The sequence below is a fragment of the Ruditapes philippinarum genome, unplaced genomic scaffold (genome assembly GCF_026571515.1).
Source record: "Ruditapes philippinarum isolate M1 unplaced genomic scaffold, ASM2657151v2 ctg11_1_1_1_1, whole genome shotgun sequence".
NCBI classification, from domain to species: Eukaryota; Metazoa; Mollusca; class Bivalvia; order Venerida; family Veneridae; genus Ruditapes; species Ruditapes philippinarum.
Window position 1 is genome coordinate 293,942 of NW_026857918.1, and position 21,879 is coordinate 315,820.

Here is a 21,879-nt window from a genome sequence, read left to right on the forward strand (position 1 = left end):
GAACACCTGTTGTTTAAATAACAATTGATTTACGGTAAGAAAAGTGATCAACGGACAATTTACGTATTGTAGATAAAGTATTATGCACAAGTATATTACACTTTCTTACAAACATTTAACGTTTTACCAAATGCGCTTTTGCAAACAATAAATACATTTAACGAATTATAAAACAACCCGTTCATAACAAGTCAATTACATGTTTGTATGTATATTTTATATACAAAATAAATAAATAAATACATAAATAACTGTCTCTTATTTACACTATTAACATTTACCGTGAATAAGTGCGGCACAGCATGGAAATTAACGTAAACCTACCCTGTTATATTACGGAAATAAAATTCAAACAATAGCGAATATAAATTTCTGACCCTGCCATCGCGAATTCATAATTACGCGAAAAAATCTAGGGATGGGGTTTTCGCGAAATAAAGATCACGCGAAAATAGGTGATTTACAGTAGTCAAGATAGAGTTATGGGTCACTACTCTTTGTCTCAATGTGCTTTACCATTCTATGACGTTGTATTGAATTTCAACTTGTGGTTTTCAAGTTATGCTCCTGCCAAGGAAAATGCAATGAAAAGTAACAAAGGGCAATAATTACTTTAGATAGAGTAACAGTTCTTGTGCACTGCATTTCCTCTTATTGTGCTTGACCATTGTATGAGATTGTTTTGAATTCCAACATGTAGTTTTCAAGTTTTGCTCCGGACAAGGAAAGGTAACAAATGGTAATAACTTTGCAAATAGTCAACCTTTAATCTTCAAAATAATATAGAGAAAAACAGAATCCCTAAAGTCCAACACAACACAATTGAAAATGGTGCAGGATCGGTTTGATTGAGCCTGTTCATGGACGGTACTGGAAAGTGCAAGTTACCGTCCACGCCCCCTAGCACCGGCTTAAGCAGAATTCAACATTTAACACGAAAATGGTGATATTTTGAATTTAGAAACATCCGCAGATGTGTTCATACGGCGGTTATCATGGAACCTTCAATGTGACACAGTAGTGCCATTCCATGAAAAGCGGCGTATGGTCCCCAAGTAAAAGAATGTTTTTGCCCTAAACGAGAAAACAATGGGCGGAACTAAATAAAATGGAATTTTGAAAGGGGATCTGAGGTTATGAAGCCTGCATATCACAGATAAGACGTCAAAAGACAAATTTAAAAAGCAGGCAACATATCCTAAGGGTGATTATACAGTATTCAAGTAGGAATACTGGAACCACCCAAGTTGAAAATGTCCAAATAGATGAAACTAAAAGTACCACATAACATGTATACACAACAACAATGTCGTGCTGAACGATCTTCAAGGATCGAAAATATAACATCATTGATTAAATGTACGGGGAGACTTTTTACAGCCGCCACACGGCGTTATGCTCCGGATAAGGAAAATGCAACAGACAGCTGGACCAACCGATCACCGAATGACTCCTATATATCCCCCTCAAACTTCGTTTCGGGGGTATTAAAACATTTTACTAAGTTACGCCCATTGTTTTCTTCTTTGGGACACATGCATGCGTTACCGCACTATTCACGTACATCAGCGTTACCACATAAAAACGGCTCGGATCACATTTTACCCGTCTACTTTTAATTTACTGAATTTTGTACACTTCCATGTATCGCAGTGATCATTTTGTCGTTAGATGCTTTTTATAGCGGTTTTTGACAAAGGGCTATCTTTTTAATGACAAACAAAATAACAAACGCCCTGTGAAAGCGTGACTTTTTTTCAAAGGGGTGGGGGAATAAATTCTCGTGTGTCGAAAAATTGAGTCAGTGACCCCCTGTACCGAAAAGAATTGAGTCTGTGACTCACTATTTTTTAGTCATTTAGAGTATATACATTTAAAAGGACATTTAAAGACAAAAATCAAAAAATTATTTCAAGAATTTTTAGGCCGCTTTAAAGCCGCAAAAATGTGGCTAAAGTGAACGCCAAATTTCACACAAAAAATTTCTTTCCATTTTTTCGAACATTTTTTCGGCGTAAAACGATAAATTTAATAACAGCTTATTTATTTAAATAATTAAATAATTTCCGTGGCATGTTGTAGAATTTAAGATATTTTGTCCGCCGATGGCGTTGTGATAACCGTTACAGTTACCAATGATACGAAACGACGTCATGTTAAACGGGCTTTGATGGTAAATATTGACGGCGTGTGAACCAAAATTGGCTGAAACTATTGGAATAAAATCTAATTAGAAATATAGTCAGCGTATTACAAGACAATTTTCGAGACGACACTCAAGTCCGCAAAGTGTCGCGTTCTACCTTAGCATCTCTACAGATGCCCGAAAACGCATTTAAAGCCCCAGCCCGCAGGTCGAAAGACGTTTAAGACGTCCTGTAAGCAATTCATTTTCTCTTTTTATAATACTTTATATTATATCTTAATAATCATTTTACAAATTTCAAGTAACATCGAAATTTAGTTTTTAAATTTTTTAATGAATCCTGCTTAATACAATGCTATGGGGCGTGAACGCTAGCTTGCATTATTCATTACTGTCTATAAACAGACTTGTTGCGTTCATTGAACGCCGCCTTAGCATATTTTTTTAATCAAACCGAACCTGCAACATTTTCAATTTCGTTGTTTTGAGCGTTATTAAAGGATTCTGTTTCTCTATTTTATAAAAATGTTTGGACCTCTATAAGGAAAAACATATATCGAAAACACGTTGAAGGAAAGATCAACAAGGAAGAGCAACGTCTTGTGTGATCATCGAAAATGCGCCCGCCAGATCACCGAGCAGAATCTGCATAGATCTTTTTAATTTCATAAACTCTTCTCTCTGTTTACAATTACTGATTTTAAGATACTTAAAATGAGTTATCTTTCTGCTGTGTTCAGGCAAGTATTGTATAACAAAATAGGAAATGAGAAGCAGCCAAAGTCAGATCCAATATTATAGAACAACAAAGACGAACAAGGCAAGGCGACGTTCACAGATCAGTCGTATTACATAGCTGGTGTAACTCATTATACTATTTCCAAAGAAATTATTTTTAAAAAAATCAACAGTAGCAAATAGCAGAAGTTAATAATATTTGCAATTATCAGCTTATTCAGTAAGACCCATTGTTTTTAGTGTTTTAGTTATTTATTATTATACATCAAATTGAATATAACGACGCCCTTTCAACGAAAATTTAAATGTTTATTGCATCTCACCATATACTTTCATATGAATAATATTACCATGTCTTTTCAAAACTCATACATGAAATTTAATAATTGTATAAATACCATCGATAAAGAATCTACTTTATTTATTTGATAGCTGATCTTAAAATAATGTCTTACAGACAATCTTTAGAGTATGATTATGCCAAATAAAAACATTCCACTATTACGTCAAGAATTTGAAATGTACCTTGAAGTAGGCGAGTAATTTCTTTACATTAAATAATATGGCAAGTAATTGAATTACAAATTTTAAAATGAGATGGAAACATGTGAATTATTTTAAACAATTGTGCAAAAAACCATTTGGTAATGCTTATAAAGTTGTACATTTATTGTTTAAACTGACAGTCTTTTATGTCTTGATATGTAATATAATTCGGAGAAAATGTATGCATAAGATTATCAAACAACTGTTTAAGTATTTATCAGGAAACAATCAGTAAAAATGTTTGAGTGATTTCCCTCTCTTTCCCGACATTTGGAAAAACTCGGTGGAATCCCATTTAGCACACATTAGGTGAATACGTACTTGGTATTTATTTAATATATTTAATATCACATACTTAAATGCTTTAATTAATCAAGCTAAATATGTTTTAAATATTTGATAAAAAAAAGATTAAATGTTAAGTCATCATTTTCCGAAAGAAAACTTGCAGAAAACAACGGTGCAGAGATTTTACATCAACCGCAGGTCGTCAACAAATTTTGAATTATATTCTACTTTGTATAAAAAGTAAATATCCTAAGTGACCCATAGAAAATAAAAAGCATACTGTCACTTCAAATAATCTTTTATGTGTTGATGAACAAACGTTTATGTAACCTCTTATAAGGTATGTGCATATTTGTTTCAAACTTCTTTCCGAGTAGTTAACACGTCGGACTAGTTATCTAAGGATTGCTGACCGAGTGGGTTCAAATACTGTCGGGCAAGCCGTTGTTTCCTTGAGCAAGAAACTTTACGATCCTTGCTTAGTAATGGTTGGTCAGAATGTGTTCCAATAAGTTTACAGCTTCCAACACAATCGAACTAAAATAAATTTCTATTAACTAAATGTTATGTAGAACAACACTTTGCATTTTTATAATATTCAACTTATGCTTATTCAAATGCTTTAATAAATTGATTTGTATGAACAAAAGATGCAAAAGAAGCGCAATTATACTCAAAGGCGTAAAAATCACCAAATATTTTCCAATATTACTCAGGTTCTTAATTCTTGTGTAGATTCCATTATATGTTGATAATTTTCTTACATGTTATTAGTCTAGAAGAGTGCAAACATTTGAACGACAACTTCAACAACATTTAGATAAAATTCAAAAATGGGCAACAGAAAATGAATTCAAAATCCGGAACAAAAGTGATTTTTCGGAAGCATTAATCACAATAAAATTACATGAAAATAGCAGACTAAAATTTTCAAAATAATAAACTAAATGTGTTCATTTCTGCCGATTACGGATACACCATAATATCCCTGAACTTTTCATATCCTGTTGTCAGTGAAACAAAATTTCTTGGAGTTACATTTGATAAAAAAAACTTTCCTTTATTCCACATATGAAAAATCTGAAAAGTATTATTGATTTCAGGTTACTGAACGAAGGTCAAGGTCACAGGGGCCTTGACTAAATAAAGCTAGCCCGCCCAATAACTTAAGATCCCTTTGATAAACAGTCTTCATATTTAGCATGGATGTTAGTGATGACCGTTAGAAAACTCCCATTGCTTTTGAGGTCACAGCGTCAAAGGTCAAGGTCACAGGGGCCTTGACTTCATAAAGCATGTTCGCGGTATAACTTACGAATCCTTTGACACACAGTCTTTATAATTAGCATGAAGGTTGGTCATGACCATTTGGTGATCCCTATTGATTTTAAGGACACTGGGTTAAATGTCAGGGTCACAGGGGCCTTAAGTCTAAAAAGCTTGTCTGCTCAATTGCTTTAGAATGCGTAAGTCAATAGTCTTCATATTTGGTATGGATGTTGGTTATGACTAGCAGACGACCCATATTGATTTTTAGGTCAAAGGTCAAGGTCCGAAAGCTTGTCCGCTTAATAACTTAAGAATCCTTTGTTCCACAGTCTTCATATTTAGCATGAAGGTTAGTCATAACGATTAGATGACCCCTATTGATTTTGAGGTCACAAGATCAAAGTTCAATGTCACAAGGGCCTTAACTTAAAAAAGGTTGTCCGCCTAATAACTTAAGAATCATTTGACACACAGTCTCATATTTAATATGGAGATTGATCATGCCCATTAGATAACCCATATTGATTTTGAAGTCACTGGGTCAAATATCAAGGTCACAGGGGTCTTTAGTTAAAAAAGCTTGTCCGTTCAATTGCTTAAGGATGCTTTGGTCATTAGTCATCATATTTGGTATTGATGTTGGTTTTGACTAGTAGATGGCCCCTATTGATCTTTAGGTTACTATGTCAAAGGTAAAGGTCATAGGCAATTTTACTACAATAAGCTTGTCTGCCTAAATGCTTAAGAATGCTTGTCCTCAATTGAATATAATTATGTTCTCATATATTCATCATAAAACAACCCCAGAAAAAGCTGCCTGAATGTTGGGGGAGGGATGTTCATGTACATGCAGTGGCAGTTCAGTTTTGAGGCCAGTAGGTCAAAGGTAAAGGTCACTTTGATCTTTGTCACTAAAATATAGAATACATAGCCTAGCAATTCTCTGGCGTACAACCCTCATATTTGGCAGGAAGGTTGTCCTTAAGCTCTAAAAAATCAGTGTTGACTCTGACAAAGCAGTATGCTGGGGGTATTATTGCAATGACAGTGGCAGTTTTAGTTTTTAAACCAAATTACAGTGATAAATGTTTAAACAAACCAAAGGAAGTTATACAATTCGGCACCGTGGGCTTACGATTCCCCAAAAATAATATTAGTTTATCAAACTTGAAAAGATCATCCAATTCTACTAAATTTATAAGGAACATTTTGAAATTCAAAGAAAAGCATGAAGATTTCATCCATATTTACACGGACTGTTCTAAAGACGGTTGCAAGGTAGGTTCAGCTGTCTATCATCAAGATTGAGATTAACTGATAATGCATCAATATTTACCGCTGAAGCAAACGCTATTGATTCGGCCCTACCATACATTTCACAGCAAAATTGCAACACTTTTGTAATTTATACAGATTCACTTTTTATGTTGTTAGCAATAAAAAAAAGAAAAAACGAAAATTTTATGATAAAGAAACTCTGGGTGCGATTTCATGATACCTTAAAAACCAAGTCAGTGAAATTATTTTGGTTCCCACCTAGAAATACAAGGAAATAAAAAAGTAGATACTTTGGCTAAGAAATATTTAATTACTCAACCATTAGAGCTACTGTTACCAAATAGTGATTTTAAACCTTCCATTAGTAATCTTGTATCATTTGAATGGAAATCAAATTGGGACAAAGCCATATATAACAAACTCCATGGTATAAACCTCTCAGTCTTAATGTTAACCGTCGTTATTCTTAGATGCCGAGTAGGACTCACAAATATTACACATTCTAATCGTTTAATAGGCGATAATGCTCCTTTTTGTATAGGTTGCAATGAATAGTAAAATTTTGAATTTAGAAATATCCGCAGAAACCCATTTTATAAGCATGTACTCTTTTGGAGGTTTAATATTCTTATGTTTACAATGATAGTTTTCGGCGCGGTATAGCCAGTTATGTGTCTATGTGCCGTTAAAACTAACCATATATTATTGGCATTTGTGAATAGCGTTATTTTTTTAGAGCTATAAAAGAACGGAGCAAAATTCAATGACAGACATTGCAATCCTTCATCTTGTTAAACACATTTTAAGATAAGAAAAATCGTTGATGACAGCCATACAAGTTGACAAGACTATATAATGATCATTGGATGCAAATAAATGCCAAGGAAGACACGGTGATTATGTGAACAACAGACTGTAATAGATTATATACAACAATGAACAGCCCATCGGCATGTCACATGTGACTTTAAGTACGTCTTCGGTATAATTACAACCAGGCCGATATGTCTGGCAAATGCAACGAAAATAGTACACAGACTTGTTAACACATGTAGCTAAATTCTTATTGATTTTAATGATACGTGTATTTGCTGCAGAAAGTAAAAAAGAATATCCGTGCCACGATATCACTTTTAGAGGTTTTAATGTATATTCATAAAAGTAACATAGTACATGTATTGTTTACTGTTGAAACAATATCACAACTTCAATATTAACTATAAATTCAGAATATCCCGACCTTTTTTATATTCAAAACTTAAATTCTTTCTTACTTTAGTTTATTGTAAATGTGTATATTTATTTTTGAATATGCTATTTTTATGATTTACTTTTATCCACTCGTCTGTATTACTCGACGAACTTTTTGTTATTGCTGAGTTGTTGTCACCGTTTTCCAAAAATCTGTAATGTTGACTATAATTTAAACATGTCTTAAACCAAAAAGACTTCTTTAAGGTACTTGACACTCGTCACATTTGTGCGGCGTCATAATTGTATGAATTAGGTGGGATCACACTTTCTCCATACTTTTTTTTAATTTTCATACACAAATTGAAATGACTCTAAGAACATCATCGATGTTTACAGACCTGCCATATCTTGAACAAGAGTGTCTGCACATATTTTATCTCTGAAAAATGATAAACAGAAAAAGTTTAGTTCACACTGCTCAAATAAAACAGCGTAATATAAATAACTTAATACTATTTTACACATTTGTCATAGTGCTGTGTTTTAAAAAGTCACATTGCGACTCGAACTCGATGTTAACAACCATACCAATATGGTGCTTACAACGTCATAGGAATTTGTCTTTTTTTATTACTTAGACTTTAGATAGCCTTAGAAAAATAAACAATCATTTACATCTGAGCAATAATGTGCTAAAAGATACATTTTTAAAAATAAATGAGCTGTTGTATAAGTGAACTATATTAATAAGTAATAGAAATAGCATCGAAACACGAGGCTATCTGATTTAACCGAGGGGGCGTAGCCCCCTAGTATTTATTAGATTGCCGAGTGTTTTGATGTTCTTTCTCTTTTGTATCATAGTCAAAAATAAAAACACGTTCCCTGTTGTCACAATATGAAACCCCAGAAAAACGTTACCAATGAAAAATGATATTCCTATCGCTATTCCTTTCTCTGTCGTCACCATAAGTAAACCCCAGACAAAATGAACCAATCAATGGACATACTCTGGCGTGCGGGTAACTGATACCTGCACTCAAGTTAACGCACTGTGTATGTACATGTATACGATTTAACTCTAGAAAGGTCCCCAAACTATGATAAAGCTATACTTACATATGCATTCAGGCATAATTGTGATCTGAAAGAAAAGTCACTTTCTTATTCTTATTTCAAATGTCGTCCTTAATTGCACGTGTGGAAGACACTGAGATTTATTATTTGACTTCAGGGCACTGCTCTCATGTATTAGGCTTGATAAAAACCATTTAAAGATTCAAGCTTCATAATGTCAATAATAATTGTAGAGTTCAACGCACCAGTGTCTCACAGATGTGGCATTACCATTGAAGTGGTTGTCAGCTTAGATATATAAACACTTCTATTCAAATGATTTTATACATGTTTAAGAGAAATGATAGTGGAAACATCGATCATGTGCCTTTAATAAAATATGAAAAACGAGATCAACAAGGAAGGTTGGCATTCGATGATTTCAACCCAAAACACAGGACCATCTTCAAGGAGCCCAAATACCTTGCATTTAACGAAATGATTAGCAATTCTGATATAGAAATCAATTCATTTTAATAATTCCTTTAGATTATAAACATTGAGAGTTGTAAAAATATAAAATAGAAAAAGCAAACAGAGTCCCTACAGAATGTCCAATCTAACCTATTGAATCCTTTATGAATTTTAAAATCATCATGCATCATGACATTATAGCTCATACGAAGGACTTCATAACTCTTTATTGTAATTGGACTTTTTCATCATCGGCATATGATTTCTTTTATTTTATCAGAACATTTTAAGTTGGCATAAGAATGCTTTCGTGATCAGTTTCATTTGTTAGCAAATATAAATAATGACAAGTTATAGATCGCTTGTAACATTTTTAAGCGTTCATTTTAGTGTATGTTAGTCTGAAATTGAGCCCATTGTTTGAATGTTTATTGCAGTCATTCTTCTTATTCTGTAAAAGCAATATATAACATTTATGTATTTATCACATAAACCACGGCACAGGAGTGTAATAAAGCCATTCATTTAATGAAAACTATGAAACTATACTGGTGTAATAACACTTTGAGGTGACGTCAAATGCGTTAGCGTTAAAGCGCGCTAATGTTGACGTTAACTATTGACACATCAATGTAAAAAACAGTTTACAGTTCTTATATTTATGTACTGTATGTGATTAATAGAATATTATATTCTTGTAGGTTCAATATTAAACTTATTGAACTCGTTGAATAAAACAATATTATGCTCGCCACAGGAGGCTCGCATAATATGATTTTTATTCAACTTGTTCAATGAATTTAGTATTACACCAACACGTACCCTATATCCTCAATACTTTATACGAAATGATATTCTTAAATGAACCGATTGAGCTTTCATCAGGGTCATTTTTATTATGTTTAAAAAAACATTTTCATATTTAATGAATCTTAACAGTGAAAAATATATTTTGCACCATACACAGTAAGGAAAAGTATTTTTTTTTGTATATTAGTAATTTCAAGGGCCAAATTTACTTTTGATATATTTTCCTGTCGAACATTTTGGAAAAGGGGGAGTTTTTTTCCTCTTTTTTGCTGAATCGCTTGTGTGTTGTTTTTATCATTAATAAAATATACATTTTTTAAGATATTGTGATTGATCAAACGCATTGTTTCTCTCCATGTTTTTTTTTAACATAGTCACATTTACTTTCAATTGTAAAAGAAGAGTGTAGTAAGAATTCTTTTCACATGTATTATATGCTTTAATTTATACACGTTTAATTTTTAGTTTCCTTTTATTGTTCAAACAATTATTTACTGGCTAGTTACCTGAACTAGCTGTTGCTTCTGTTACCATAAGGCAATTAGAACGTTAATAGTGATTGAGTATTTGGATACGTTTAGATTTTGCTGCATTTATGACATTCAACGCTTATGATAACATGCTTTACAATTTAAACGTAATACTATATCAATGCAAAAAACCTCATTATTGTTTTAATTTTATTTGTTCATGTTTATTTTTCATGTTACTTTGTATGTACTTAAAAAATCCAAAATAAAAAAGCAAAACATTTCTTTACCAGCCTTTCAGTACTAAAATTATATATATGTTAATCACGACTATCTTGAGTTTTAATAGTAACTGTTTAGATTTGCCTTTAAGTGTATACATTGCTAGTTATGTAATACAACAGCGGGCTATTTTTCGAATGCGCTATTTTTTCCCAGATAATGTTCGTTAATGTAGCGATTTGAGAATAAAATAAACGCATGCTGTAATACATTCGTTGAAAATGTCATTATCCTGTAAGAGAATGGCAGCTTTTTTACTTAGTGTATAATTTGTAAACATTAAGGAACCTATCCTACCGACGTGATGCCAGGTGCCTGGAGTTCTTTGAATGGTTAAAAGGTTCTTATTAAATGAAAAACAGCCCTTTAAGCATGTAATAAATAGAATATATCGGATGAGTAGCTTTAATACCGACTTTGCAGAACGAGTTGAATAAATCATACTATGCGAGCTTCTGTTTAATAATATTAGTATTGAATTTACACAAATATATTATTCTATTTATCCCATATCCAATTTAATAACTGTTTGCAGTTAAAAATATCATTTATCATTGAAAACCTTATAGTGTAACTCTAACATTAGCATGCTTAAACCCTTTTTTGTATACAGCGCAATGTTTTTGTATGAAAAATTGTTACAAGGTACAACCTTATGATACCCATACGCTTTAATTTCGTATTGAATACACTTTTCATCTTACACTTGAAAAAATATCCAGAGAGCTCATGTGGACACGGATAGTTTATGGGTCTTACGTAGATCGATCGCATATATTATTGTATGCGACTGTGTTGTAATGGCGATGTAAGTTTTTTCTCTCAGCGGATAATAAAAATTAATTTAATTTAACAGTCGAAATGGATATCTTGAGTAAACACTTTGAACTAGTGACGGATAGCGTCCTGTGAACGTTGCCTTTGCCTTGTTGATCTTTATTCTTGTTATTTTGTTACAATGTATGAAATAAGTTGGTGCTATTTAGTTTCTTCTGATGGGCAGAAAACGCAAAGACATCACTCTTAACGAAACGGACACTGGCGGCAAGAGGCAAAGAAAGAAAAAATTGGCGACAAACAACCCTAACCAGCACAACGATTTACCCGTGCAGCCGGGGACAAACTTCGCCAAGCAATCAGGGAATTCAGTCATTCTCTTTACCCCAAATATACCCGGATACACCATCATACATGAATTTGATTCTGGTTCGCCTGTGCATTTACAGCAAAACATTCCATATACTCACTAGTCAAAATAACGACATTTTTAAAGGCTTGACAAAGTTGAACAAAGTTAAACCAGTTAAGTAGCATTCAAAGATCAATAATGAACCTTACATCAAGATTGAATAGCATGAAGTCGAAAATTAACGGTATTGAAAAGGCCAAAAATTCATGAGTGACCAATACGACACACTTTCTGTCTGCACCAATGCTAATAAGAAAAATATTGAGTTTTTACAGTGTGAAGTTGAATCTTTGAAAAAACAAAACTCTGACATAAAAAATGAAAACAGTAGCTTAAAATTTGCCTTGAAAAACATAAATTTAAAACAAAGTGATTATAACGTGTTTGAACCGTTTCCCCCAGAAAGAAGAAAACAGTTAATTCCGGAACTTATTAAAGCGAGAAATCAAAGCTGAATTTGTAAGAGATAACCAGTTATTTAACCCCGACAGTTATGCACGGAATGACTAGGATTTACGAGAAAAGTATGACCTCTCCAATATTTCGTGGAAGGTTGAGGGCCTTAAAAATTGTATTAAGGACGAAGATTTTCTTAATTTTGTTGTTAACTTTGACATTTTTTTCCTATGCGAAACTTGGCAAAAAGATAATGAGATGTACCAAATAGATGAATTTGATTGTGTTACAGAACCAAGGCCTGAAAGTTTGAAGTCAAAAAGGGGTCATGGAGGAATTTGTCCATTTTACCGAAAACAATTAAAAGAGGGTATCTCATTGATAGAAACAGATACTAGTGGAGTTATGTAGATAAAACTATGTAAAAGGTTCTTTAAATTACAGACTGATATATATCTATGCTGCTTGTACATATCACCTAGTAACTCCATATATAATACTTTACATGAAAAGTTGGTTTTTGAAGTCTTAGAAATAGGTATTCGTAAATCCTCTCAACTAAGTCAATTAGCCGAAATAGGTGATTTAAACTCTAGTTGTGGTAGTAAATTAAATTATGTTCAAAGTAGTTCATATTTTGATAAATTTATTTAACTATTAAACAAAAGGATGATTGTGATAAAATCCTAATATTCCCCATAGATTTTCTATGGATACAGTTATCAATACACACGGGAACAGATTTTTAGAATTATGTCAAAGTAGCAATATACTCGTATGTTGAATAAATGGTAGGGTCGGTGACGATGCCTGTATTGGTAGTTACACGAACCTTTCACCTAACGGTAATCACCTGATTTATTATGCTCGCACGAGTTGTTCCCTTTATAGTTCACGATTTATACTCTATTTCGACACGTTGTCCTATTGAAATGGATATAAAAATTCATGTTCTTGCAATAAAAGTTGTTTTTATTATAAAAGTGTATGGGATGAAAAAATACAACCTGATTGATCTGCTATTTTATCAGAATTATGTTATATAGATAACATTGTAAGTAATATTGTATCAAAGGAAATCGGTCTAAATGATGGTGTATTTCAAATATCAAATATTATGTACGACAAAGCATTTAATATTTTTGGTAAGAAGTGTTCAATTACAAAAAAAAACATGAATATAAAAGAAAGTATAAAAGTTCCTGTTTTAACATTGACTGCAAGGTGATACGGCGATAGTTTAGAATAGCTAATAGATATTATAGAAAAAACAAATCTTCGGAAAACACAATGTTAAAATCTAAACGCAACTGTAATAAAATTTAAAAAAAGACGTGCACGTGCAAAATACAATATAAATCAAAAGCAAAATCTACACTATTTAGATTTAATATTTAATATTTCATCAACCAAAAACATTTTGGAAAGAAATAAGTAAAATAAAAAAATCAACAGCGAGTGACATTAGCAAGGAGGAATTTTTTGAACATTTTAAAACCATTTGTTTCAGAAGACAATGTATTTAGCAATAATGAAACAGAGAATAATTTGGCTGAGGCTTGTTTAGAAGAGAATTTTATTTTACAATTAGATAAATGTTATTTTACAATTAGATCAAGAGTTAACTATCTCAGAAATTGAAGAAGCAAAATCATCATTAAAGTGTGAAAAAAAGTGGAGGTGTTGATAATTTAATGAGATGCTTTAGAGTGTAAAGATATAATTACACCAACGCTTTTGTAAATTGTTCAATTATATGTATATAATTTGTGTTTGACAAAAGGAATTATTGTTCCCGTGCCTTAAAATGGAAACTCTAGTGATGTTAATAACTATAGAGGCATAACTTTAACTAGTGGTTGTTTTTTTGTTTTGTTTTTTCAATAATATGTTCAATTATGTTAGAGTCTCGCCTACGTAGGTGGGCAAAAACAAACAATTTGCTGTCAGACTATCAATTTGGTTTTTGTAAAGATAAAAGAACTATAGACTGTATTTTTGCTCTGAATTTAATTATAAATAAAGTAAAAAAAAATAAAAATAAAACATTTTATTGTGCATTTATCGATTTTCGTAAAGCTTTTGCTGTTGTTTATAGGAATGGTATATGGTTGAAATTAATAAAAAACGGAGCGTCTTCTAGAATTGTAAATAAGTTAAAAGTCATGTATGAAAATGTTAAAACATGTGTAAGAATAAATGGCTCCTTAAGTGAATTTTTCGATTGTAACACAGGCGTTAAACAGGGAGAGCTATTATCTCCTCTGTTGTTTATATTTGTATTAATGGTATGTATGACTAATGATTATTGATGCCAGCACTATAAAGTGTTGAGAATTGAGTACCGCTCCAACCGGTGCTAGGGGGCGTGAGGGATGTTGCACGTATTCATTATCCCTCATGTACAGACTCAATCAAACCGAGTCTGAAATTCTCTTTTAATTTTTTTTGTGATTAATGCTTCCGAGGGATCACTTTGTTTCCAGATTTTTATACGATGACAATATTGATTATTCTCTATTGAAGATTTGAAAATATTGTTTTTATTGTTTGCTGATGATACTATGTTGTTCTCGTTTACAAAAGAAGGATTACAAATATTATTTGACAAACTACATTTATATTGTCAAAACTGGGGAAACAGGTCAGTTGTAATGATATGTAAAAAGGGCAATAAGCCTTCAAATGATGTGTTTCTTTATGATAATAAAATCCTTAATATTGTTAAAAACTTTGTATACTTGGGTGTAACAATTTCCTCAAACGGTAGCTTTAATCAAGCACAACAATATTTATCTGAGCAAGCCTTCAAGGCTTTATATGCGCTCAACACGCTTTTTGATAACTTGTCATTGAATGTTTCTGAAAAAAAAAACTGATACTATGATAATGCATATTCTAAACTATGGGTCTGAAATATGGGGCTTTTATAATTCACCAGATATTGAGCTAGTGCATAAAAAGTTTATGAACAAGTACTAGGTGTTACACAACAAACATGTAATGCTACCGTATATGGTGAAATAGGCAGAGTTCCCCTTCTTGTTTTACGTAAGATTAGTATTGTAAAGTTTTGGTTTAGAACTGCTAAGAATCCAGATTCATTTTTTAATAAACTTATAATGATGACAGATAATAACAATCCGTTTGTTAATAAATGGATCAATGATGTAAAATGTCGCTTACAAGACTTAGGCTTTCCTTTTTTGTTCGATAACCCTCTTTTTATTTTTCTGTTATTCAACGTATATATGATAAATATTATCAACGATGGTTTCCTGAAATAAATAATTCTAATAAACTTGATACTTATAGTTTAATTAAAAGCACGTTTGGAAACGAGAAGTATTTTGATTGTATAATAAAAAGTAAATTTAGTATAGCCCTTTCACGTTTTAGATGTTTTACTCATTAATTAATGATTGAAGAAGGAATTATTAGAAATATTGAAAGAAATCAACGTGAATGTAGTGGTAACGGAATATTACTTTTTATTTGCTTGTCCGTATTACATTGATATTTACCTAAATACTACCGCTCTTGGCCAAATGTACAAAAAATTTAAAATGTTAGTGAATACCTCACAACAGAATGTTATAAAGAAATTATCTAATATTATTTACTATGCAATTTTAGCTAGAGAAACAACTGGTATCTAATTCCAAATATTTTTAAACATTATTATAGTCTTAATATTTATTTTATGACTGTGATATATATATCAATTTTATTAGAATAAAAATATTAATTTTCTCGTATTTAGAAGTTTTATGAATTTGTTAATATGTTTATATGTATGTATACACGCCATGATTGTTTATGGCAATAGACATTATGTTTGTGCCTTAATAAAATCTTGAATCTTGAATCATACTATATAGAAAAACGTTAAATGATATAATTTAAATTGCCATAATAAGTTGGAGTGTTTGTAGTAGGAATAATTAGTTGGTTTCTTTCATGTAGACTCGACGTTTCATAAAATTATCATATTATTCTGTAAGAGGGACCGGGGACACGTAAAAAACTTTCTGTGTGACAAGTAGCGTCCTCAATAAGTAACCTTTCTAAAATTTGAAGAAAAAAAATCAATTCCTATGCCATGGGAAAGCAACATCATATTTACAAGGGGAAAGAAATTACATATTGTGTAATTTACAACTTATTTTTACAGAATAAGAAAGACATGAATAGCGAAAAAAAGGTATATATGGAACTTTTATATTAGAAGAAGATAAAAAAAGCTCGTAAGACCAAACCGACGTAGATCAAATGCGAATTACTGAACGAAATTTTTATCCAGTGAACCGTATTCGGCTCATGCGACCAAGGATGTAGGGGTTGAAACATGGTCATTGCAACTGGAACAGAGTTTGACTTTGCCCCGACATACTTGCTATTAAAATGTAAGAACAAAGTGTTTAGTTTAACATTAGTTTAAGGAATCATGATCCAAAAGTGTCAAATACACGAATGACAAGAAGCCGAATAAAATTTGATTTGGAAATATAAACTTATTTCTGTACATAATCTTCTAATATATAAACGTATGAATATAACATACTTTGACTGCTTCAACAAACTTTTCTCTACCTTAATGAAATTCTTATGTTTGCCTGTTGAAATTTAACAATAAAAAGCATATTAAACAAATATCTAGACAGAATTATTAAAACCACGAAATAAATAAACCTTTTGCTGTTATTGCGATAAATGTCATATCTATAAAAACACTTTGGAAAGGCAACGTGGTTGGTAAATCAAATACCTTGCCGTAATATGATTTTCCACTTCTTAAAGAGCAGAAAAATGGGTGAAACTAAAATTAATTATTATAAAATTTAAAGAAAATGTAATTTTATTTTGTACCATGTAATTCCGGGTTTACAGCCGCATTTTCTTAAGCATTATGATCAATACTTAGTTCTGCAACATTTACAGGTATAAGAAACAAGCAAATATATTCGGAAGAGTGCATAAGATAAAACAATTTGCTGCAATTATCAATTGAATTTATTTTTTAGTTCTATAATAAGCGGAGATTACAGGATTTATACACGGTCTATATCTTTGGTACAATGTCATATGCATACAAGGATGAAAACGGGTGTCCGTGATTTATATATATATATTGCCTTTGCATCTGCTTTTGATTCTATTTCATGGAATGTTTTTCTGAACGGTTTTCTGCAACAGTAGTTAGTGTTTTGGCCCTGTAAATGATCATTTGTCTAACTGGTTCTCTATTCATAAAGGATGTAGATAATACAAAACAATAATAGTTAAAACAATAAATTGTGAAAATATCAGACAAAGTTTGATTGAATCTGTACACTAGCAATCATGGAACAGTGCTTCATACACCACGTCCGTCTTAAGCGGCATTCAATCTTCAACGCTTAATGTGCTGGATTCCATGTTCCCGAACGACCAGCAAATTATAACAACACCTGCTGTTGTGAATTATATTGAGTTAATTACAAAACGGCACTTAAATAAAACAAGAGGGCCAAGATGGCCCTAGATCGCTCACCTGACCAATCGAACTCATACGAACAATTACCTAGATAAGCATTCTGACAAGTTTCATGACAGGTGAGTCAAACATGTGACCACTAGAGTGTTAACAAGGATTATCTATATTTGAGCAGCGCGACCTAGTTTTTTACCCAGGTGACCCATATTTAAACTTGGCCTAGAAATCGTCAAAATAAACTTTCAGACCAATTTACAGGATACTTGGATCAAAACAGTAGCCACTTAAGTGTTAACAAGATTTTTCTATTTTTAGCTCCTGTGACCTAGTTTTTCATCCGAGATGACCCATGTCCGACCTCATCCTAGCAATTACCTAGACAAGCATCCTGACCAAGTTTGATGATAATTAGTAAAAAATGTGACCACTAGAGTGTTAACAAGGTTTTTCCATATTTGGGCGGTGTGACCTAATTTTCATAGGAGATTACCAATGTTCGAACTTGACCTAGAAATCATCAAAATAAACTTTCAGACCAATTTACAGGATATTTGGATCAAAACAGTAGCCAATACAATGTGACCACTAGAGTGTTAAAAAGGTTTGTCTTTTTTAACTCCTGTGACCTAGTTTTTCATCCGAGATGACCCATGTTTAAACTCATCAGAGCAATTACTTAGACAAGCATCCTGACAAAGTTTGATCGTGATTGAGTCAAAAATGTGACCACTAGAATGTTAAAAAGTTTTTTTTTTCTCTATTTTTAGCTCATGTGACCTCGTTTTTCATTCGAGATAACCCATGTTCAAACTCGTCCGAGCTATTCCCTGGACAAGCATCCTGACATAGTTTGATAATGATTGAGGCAAAAATGTGACCGCAAGAGTATTAACGAATAAGTGGACGGACGACAGACATTCAACGATCCTAAAAGCACACCCTGAGCTAGCTCAGATAAGCTAATAAACCGAAAGTTCATTATTCATCATTTTTATGGGGCGTAATAATACATTAGAAACCTATGAAACAAGGGGATTTTGTCCGGGTAGGTAAAGAGATTTTGTTCAGCCTTGCAAAAACATGAAGGGGATTATGTCCACCCATGCAGGGGATTTTGTCCGGGTATGCGACGGGGATTTTGTCCGAAGGGGATTTTGTCCGTACAACAAATTTTACATATCGAAAAATTCAGCTTTGTGTCCAACACCTTAAGAAAAAATTAAGAGTTATTGGTCAGTAAACAAATTAGCCCACAACAGGCTCCTTATTTATTCTAAAAATTTAAATAAATCTTGCGGATTTTTCTCTGAATTTTCTATCCCAATTACTTGAACTACCACAACAATATCATCTAAAAACCAGACATCCTTTTGACACTAGAACTGTGTCCAAAGGACACGGAAGCCCCCACTGACATCATATATGTGGTATATTGTGAAAAAATCAACAAAGGACCATAATTCTGTTAAATTTGGTCGCAGCAAAAAGTCCTTCCTTTACTTCCATCTACACATTAAGGTTGTTCATCCCTGGAAGTTTAAGCAAAATCTGCTATCCGGTTTTAGAGGATTTGCGTTAACAAAATTTCTACATAGTATATAGTGAAAAAATCAACAAAGGGCCATAATTCTGTTAAATTTGGTCGCAGCAAAATTTCCTTCCTTTACTACCATCTACACATTAAGGTTGTTCATCCCTGGAAGTTTAAGCAAAATCTGCCATCCGGTTTAAGAGGAGTTGCGTTTACAAGATTTCGGGACGTACGGACGGACGTACGGACGGACGTTCCAACATTTTGGGTTAAGGGGCTATTTTCTTTGTTATTTTCTTTGTTTTCTTAAGGGCTACTGGCCCATAAACCCTTTCATCACGGAATGAACCTATTGTTCTCTATTGTTCTCTTTGCTGTTACATAGTCCGTAAACTCAAAATGTTTGCTCGGACGGACAGACGTACAGACGGACAGGTGCAACGCTATATGCCCCACTTTGTGGGGGCATAAAAAGTGGGCATCATACCTTAAAACCATGTTCATTGTAGAAGTCCGCTGTTCCCATACTGGCATACAGTGTAAAACCCAGATCCACCAGTGTCGTCATTGTTGGAATAAGCTCAGTTTTATGCTAAAATTGTACAAAAACACAATATTTTCACAAGTCCACTATTCACAATAAGCTGCATTAAAGTTTTTTCTCAATCTGAATTCATATTCAGCAACTATTACACATATCAGTTCAGTTTCCTCCTTTTGAAATACATGTATAATAGTAAAACTTATAATAATTCTTTTCTTGCAATTTTTCATTGTTAAAATATATGTTATAACTTTATAAACTTTCTTCATATATATCATCTAATTCCATAATGCTCAGAACAAAGAGCACGCATAACTCTTTTGCAAGATAAAAGGTACAAAATCTTTCAATGTTCTCTAAAAAAACATTCCTTGTAGCTTCCGATAGATACCAGGATATTTTGTTTCGGGATTTTGAACCCTGTGGCAAACTGTGCTTTCAGGAATGAATCTGGTCTGTTCTCCCCGAAGCAAGCCACTTCAACCGTGCTAGCCATCTCTACACCTAGCAAAACATCTGCTCCTTGGAGACGGGAAAATGAAAATACAGGCACCTGTTAGGAAAAAAAGAAATATTAAATTCTTTTGATTTCTTACGTTTTAAGATACAGTGAAACCTGTCTAATCCGAACTCGTCCGGACCAGAAAAAAAGTTCGGATTAGAAAGGTTTCCGGATTAGAAGGTTTTTTTACATGTTTGTTCTTGTTATTGGCAGAATAGTTTAAGGAAAGAAAACGGGAATGCATTTGAAATGCCAATAAAAATATTTTACTATTGCAATCTATTATCTTTCATTTAAATACATGTTAATAAAAAATTCAATAAAAATTACGGAATCCTATTTCGTCCACAATATTTCGCTAGTTAACACGCGATAATTATCGCATCTAAAGGGCGAAATATAGTACTAAATTTCGCATGTCTTAAATTTCGCTAGTCTCTCACGCGATAATTATCGCCCTTTCTATAGACCAGAGACACATATACTAGCGAAATTTAACAATTTCGCCTCGATAATTATCGTCTTAATTTTCGTATGTTGTGTGTTCATCACGCGATAATTATCGCGTTGAAGGGCGCTAATTATCGTATGAGAGACTAGCGAAATTTAATACATGCGAAATTTAGTACTAAATCTTAATTCTTCTCGTGTTTTTAGTCCTAGGATATCCTGAACGGGATCAATCGCTAGGTATAAGGACACTAAATTTGTATGTGTATTTTCTTCCTCGGTATGTTCAAAAATATTGTAGAAGCCAAATGGAACAAAATCTTTAAAAAATTATAGATAGTGAGTGACTATAGCGACAAATAGCCGCCGGTAAATTTTTGAATGGTTGACGAAGCAGACTTATTATCATAATTATTATTGCTTCTAATATCCCATTGAAAATATTGATATTGGCTAACGTCTTGGACTATATTAATTCATGTCATCGTATCAATATATACTTTAAGTTTTAAATGTCTTCAAAATGGGCTGTACATTGTCTGTCGACGATGACCACGAATCATAGTAAGGTTCCGTGTAAAAACTGACATGACAGTATATTGCCTCTTACAGGTAGCCACGTTTGACCTCATGAAAATTCCAAAAAATGGTTAACCGAGCTTGTTTATTTGTTCCGTACACTTGCCCCATTTGGAAAATACCAGATATTTACCACCTTAGAAAGAGTACCTATGAAAAATTCTAAACGATTGCTGCAATGAAATATGTATTGTTTCTATTTCATATCATAGCCACATATGCCGTCGTGTAAAAACCTAGAATGTCGGCAGTAATAGACTGACTATTCGCTTGTAGACTGCAGCCACGTATGGACCCATTTAAAAACTGAAATGACTATAGATACAGGCTGTATATTTTTCTGGCAGGTAGCCACGTATGACCTCATGAAAATACTTTTATGGTTTAACGCCCAACTTGTTTATTTGCCACGTATTGTCCCATTAAAAATTCTAAACGGTTGCAGCAACGAACTTTGCTCCGTGTTAATTACTTAGCCACGCATGGCCTTATGAAAATACTTTTATGGTTTAACGCAGAACTTGTTTATTTGTCACGTAATGTCCCATTAAAAATTCTTCTAAACGGCTGCATCAATGAACTGTGCATTGTTTCTATTACTTAGCCAAGTATGGCCCCGTGTAAAACTTAAATGTAGGCAGTAATAGACAACGTAAGTCTT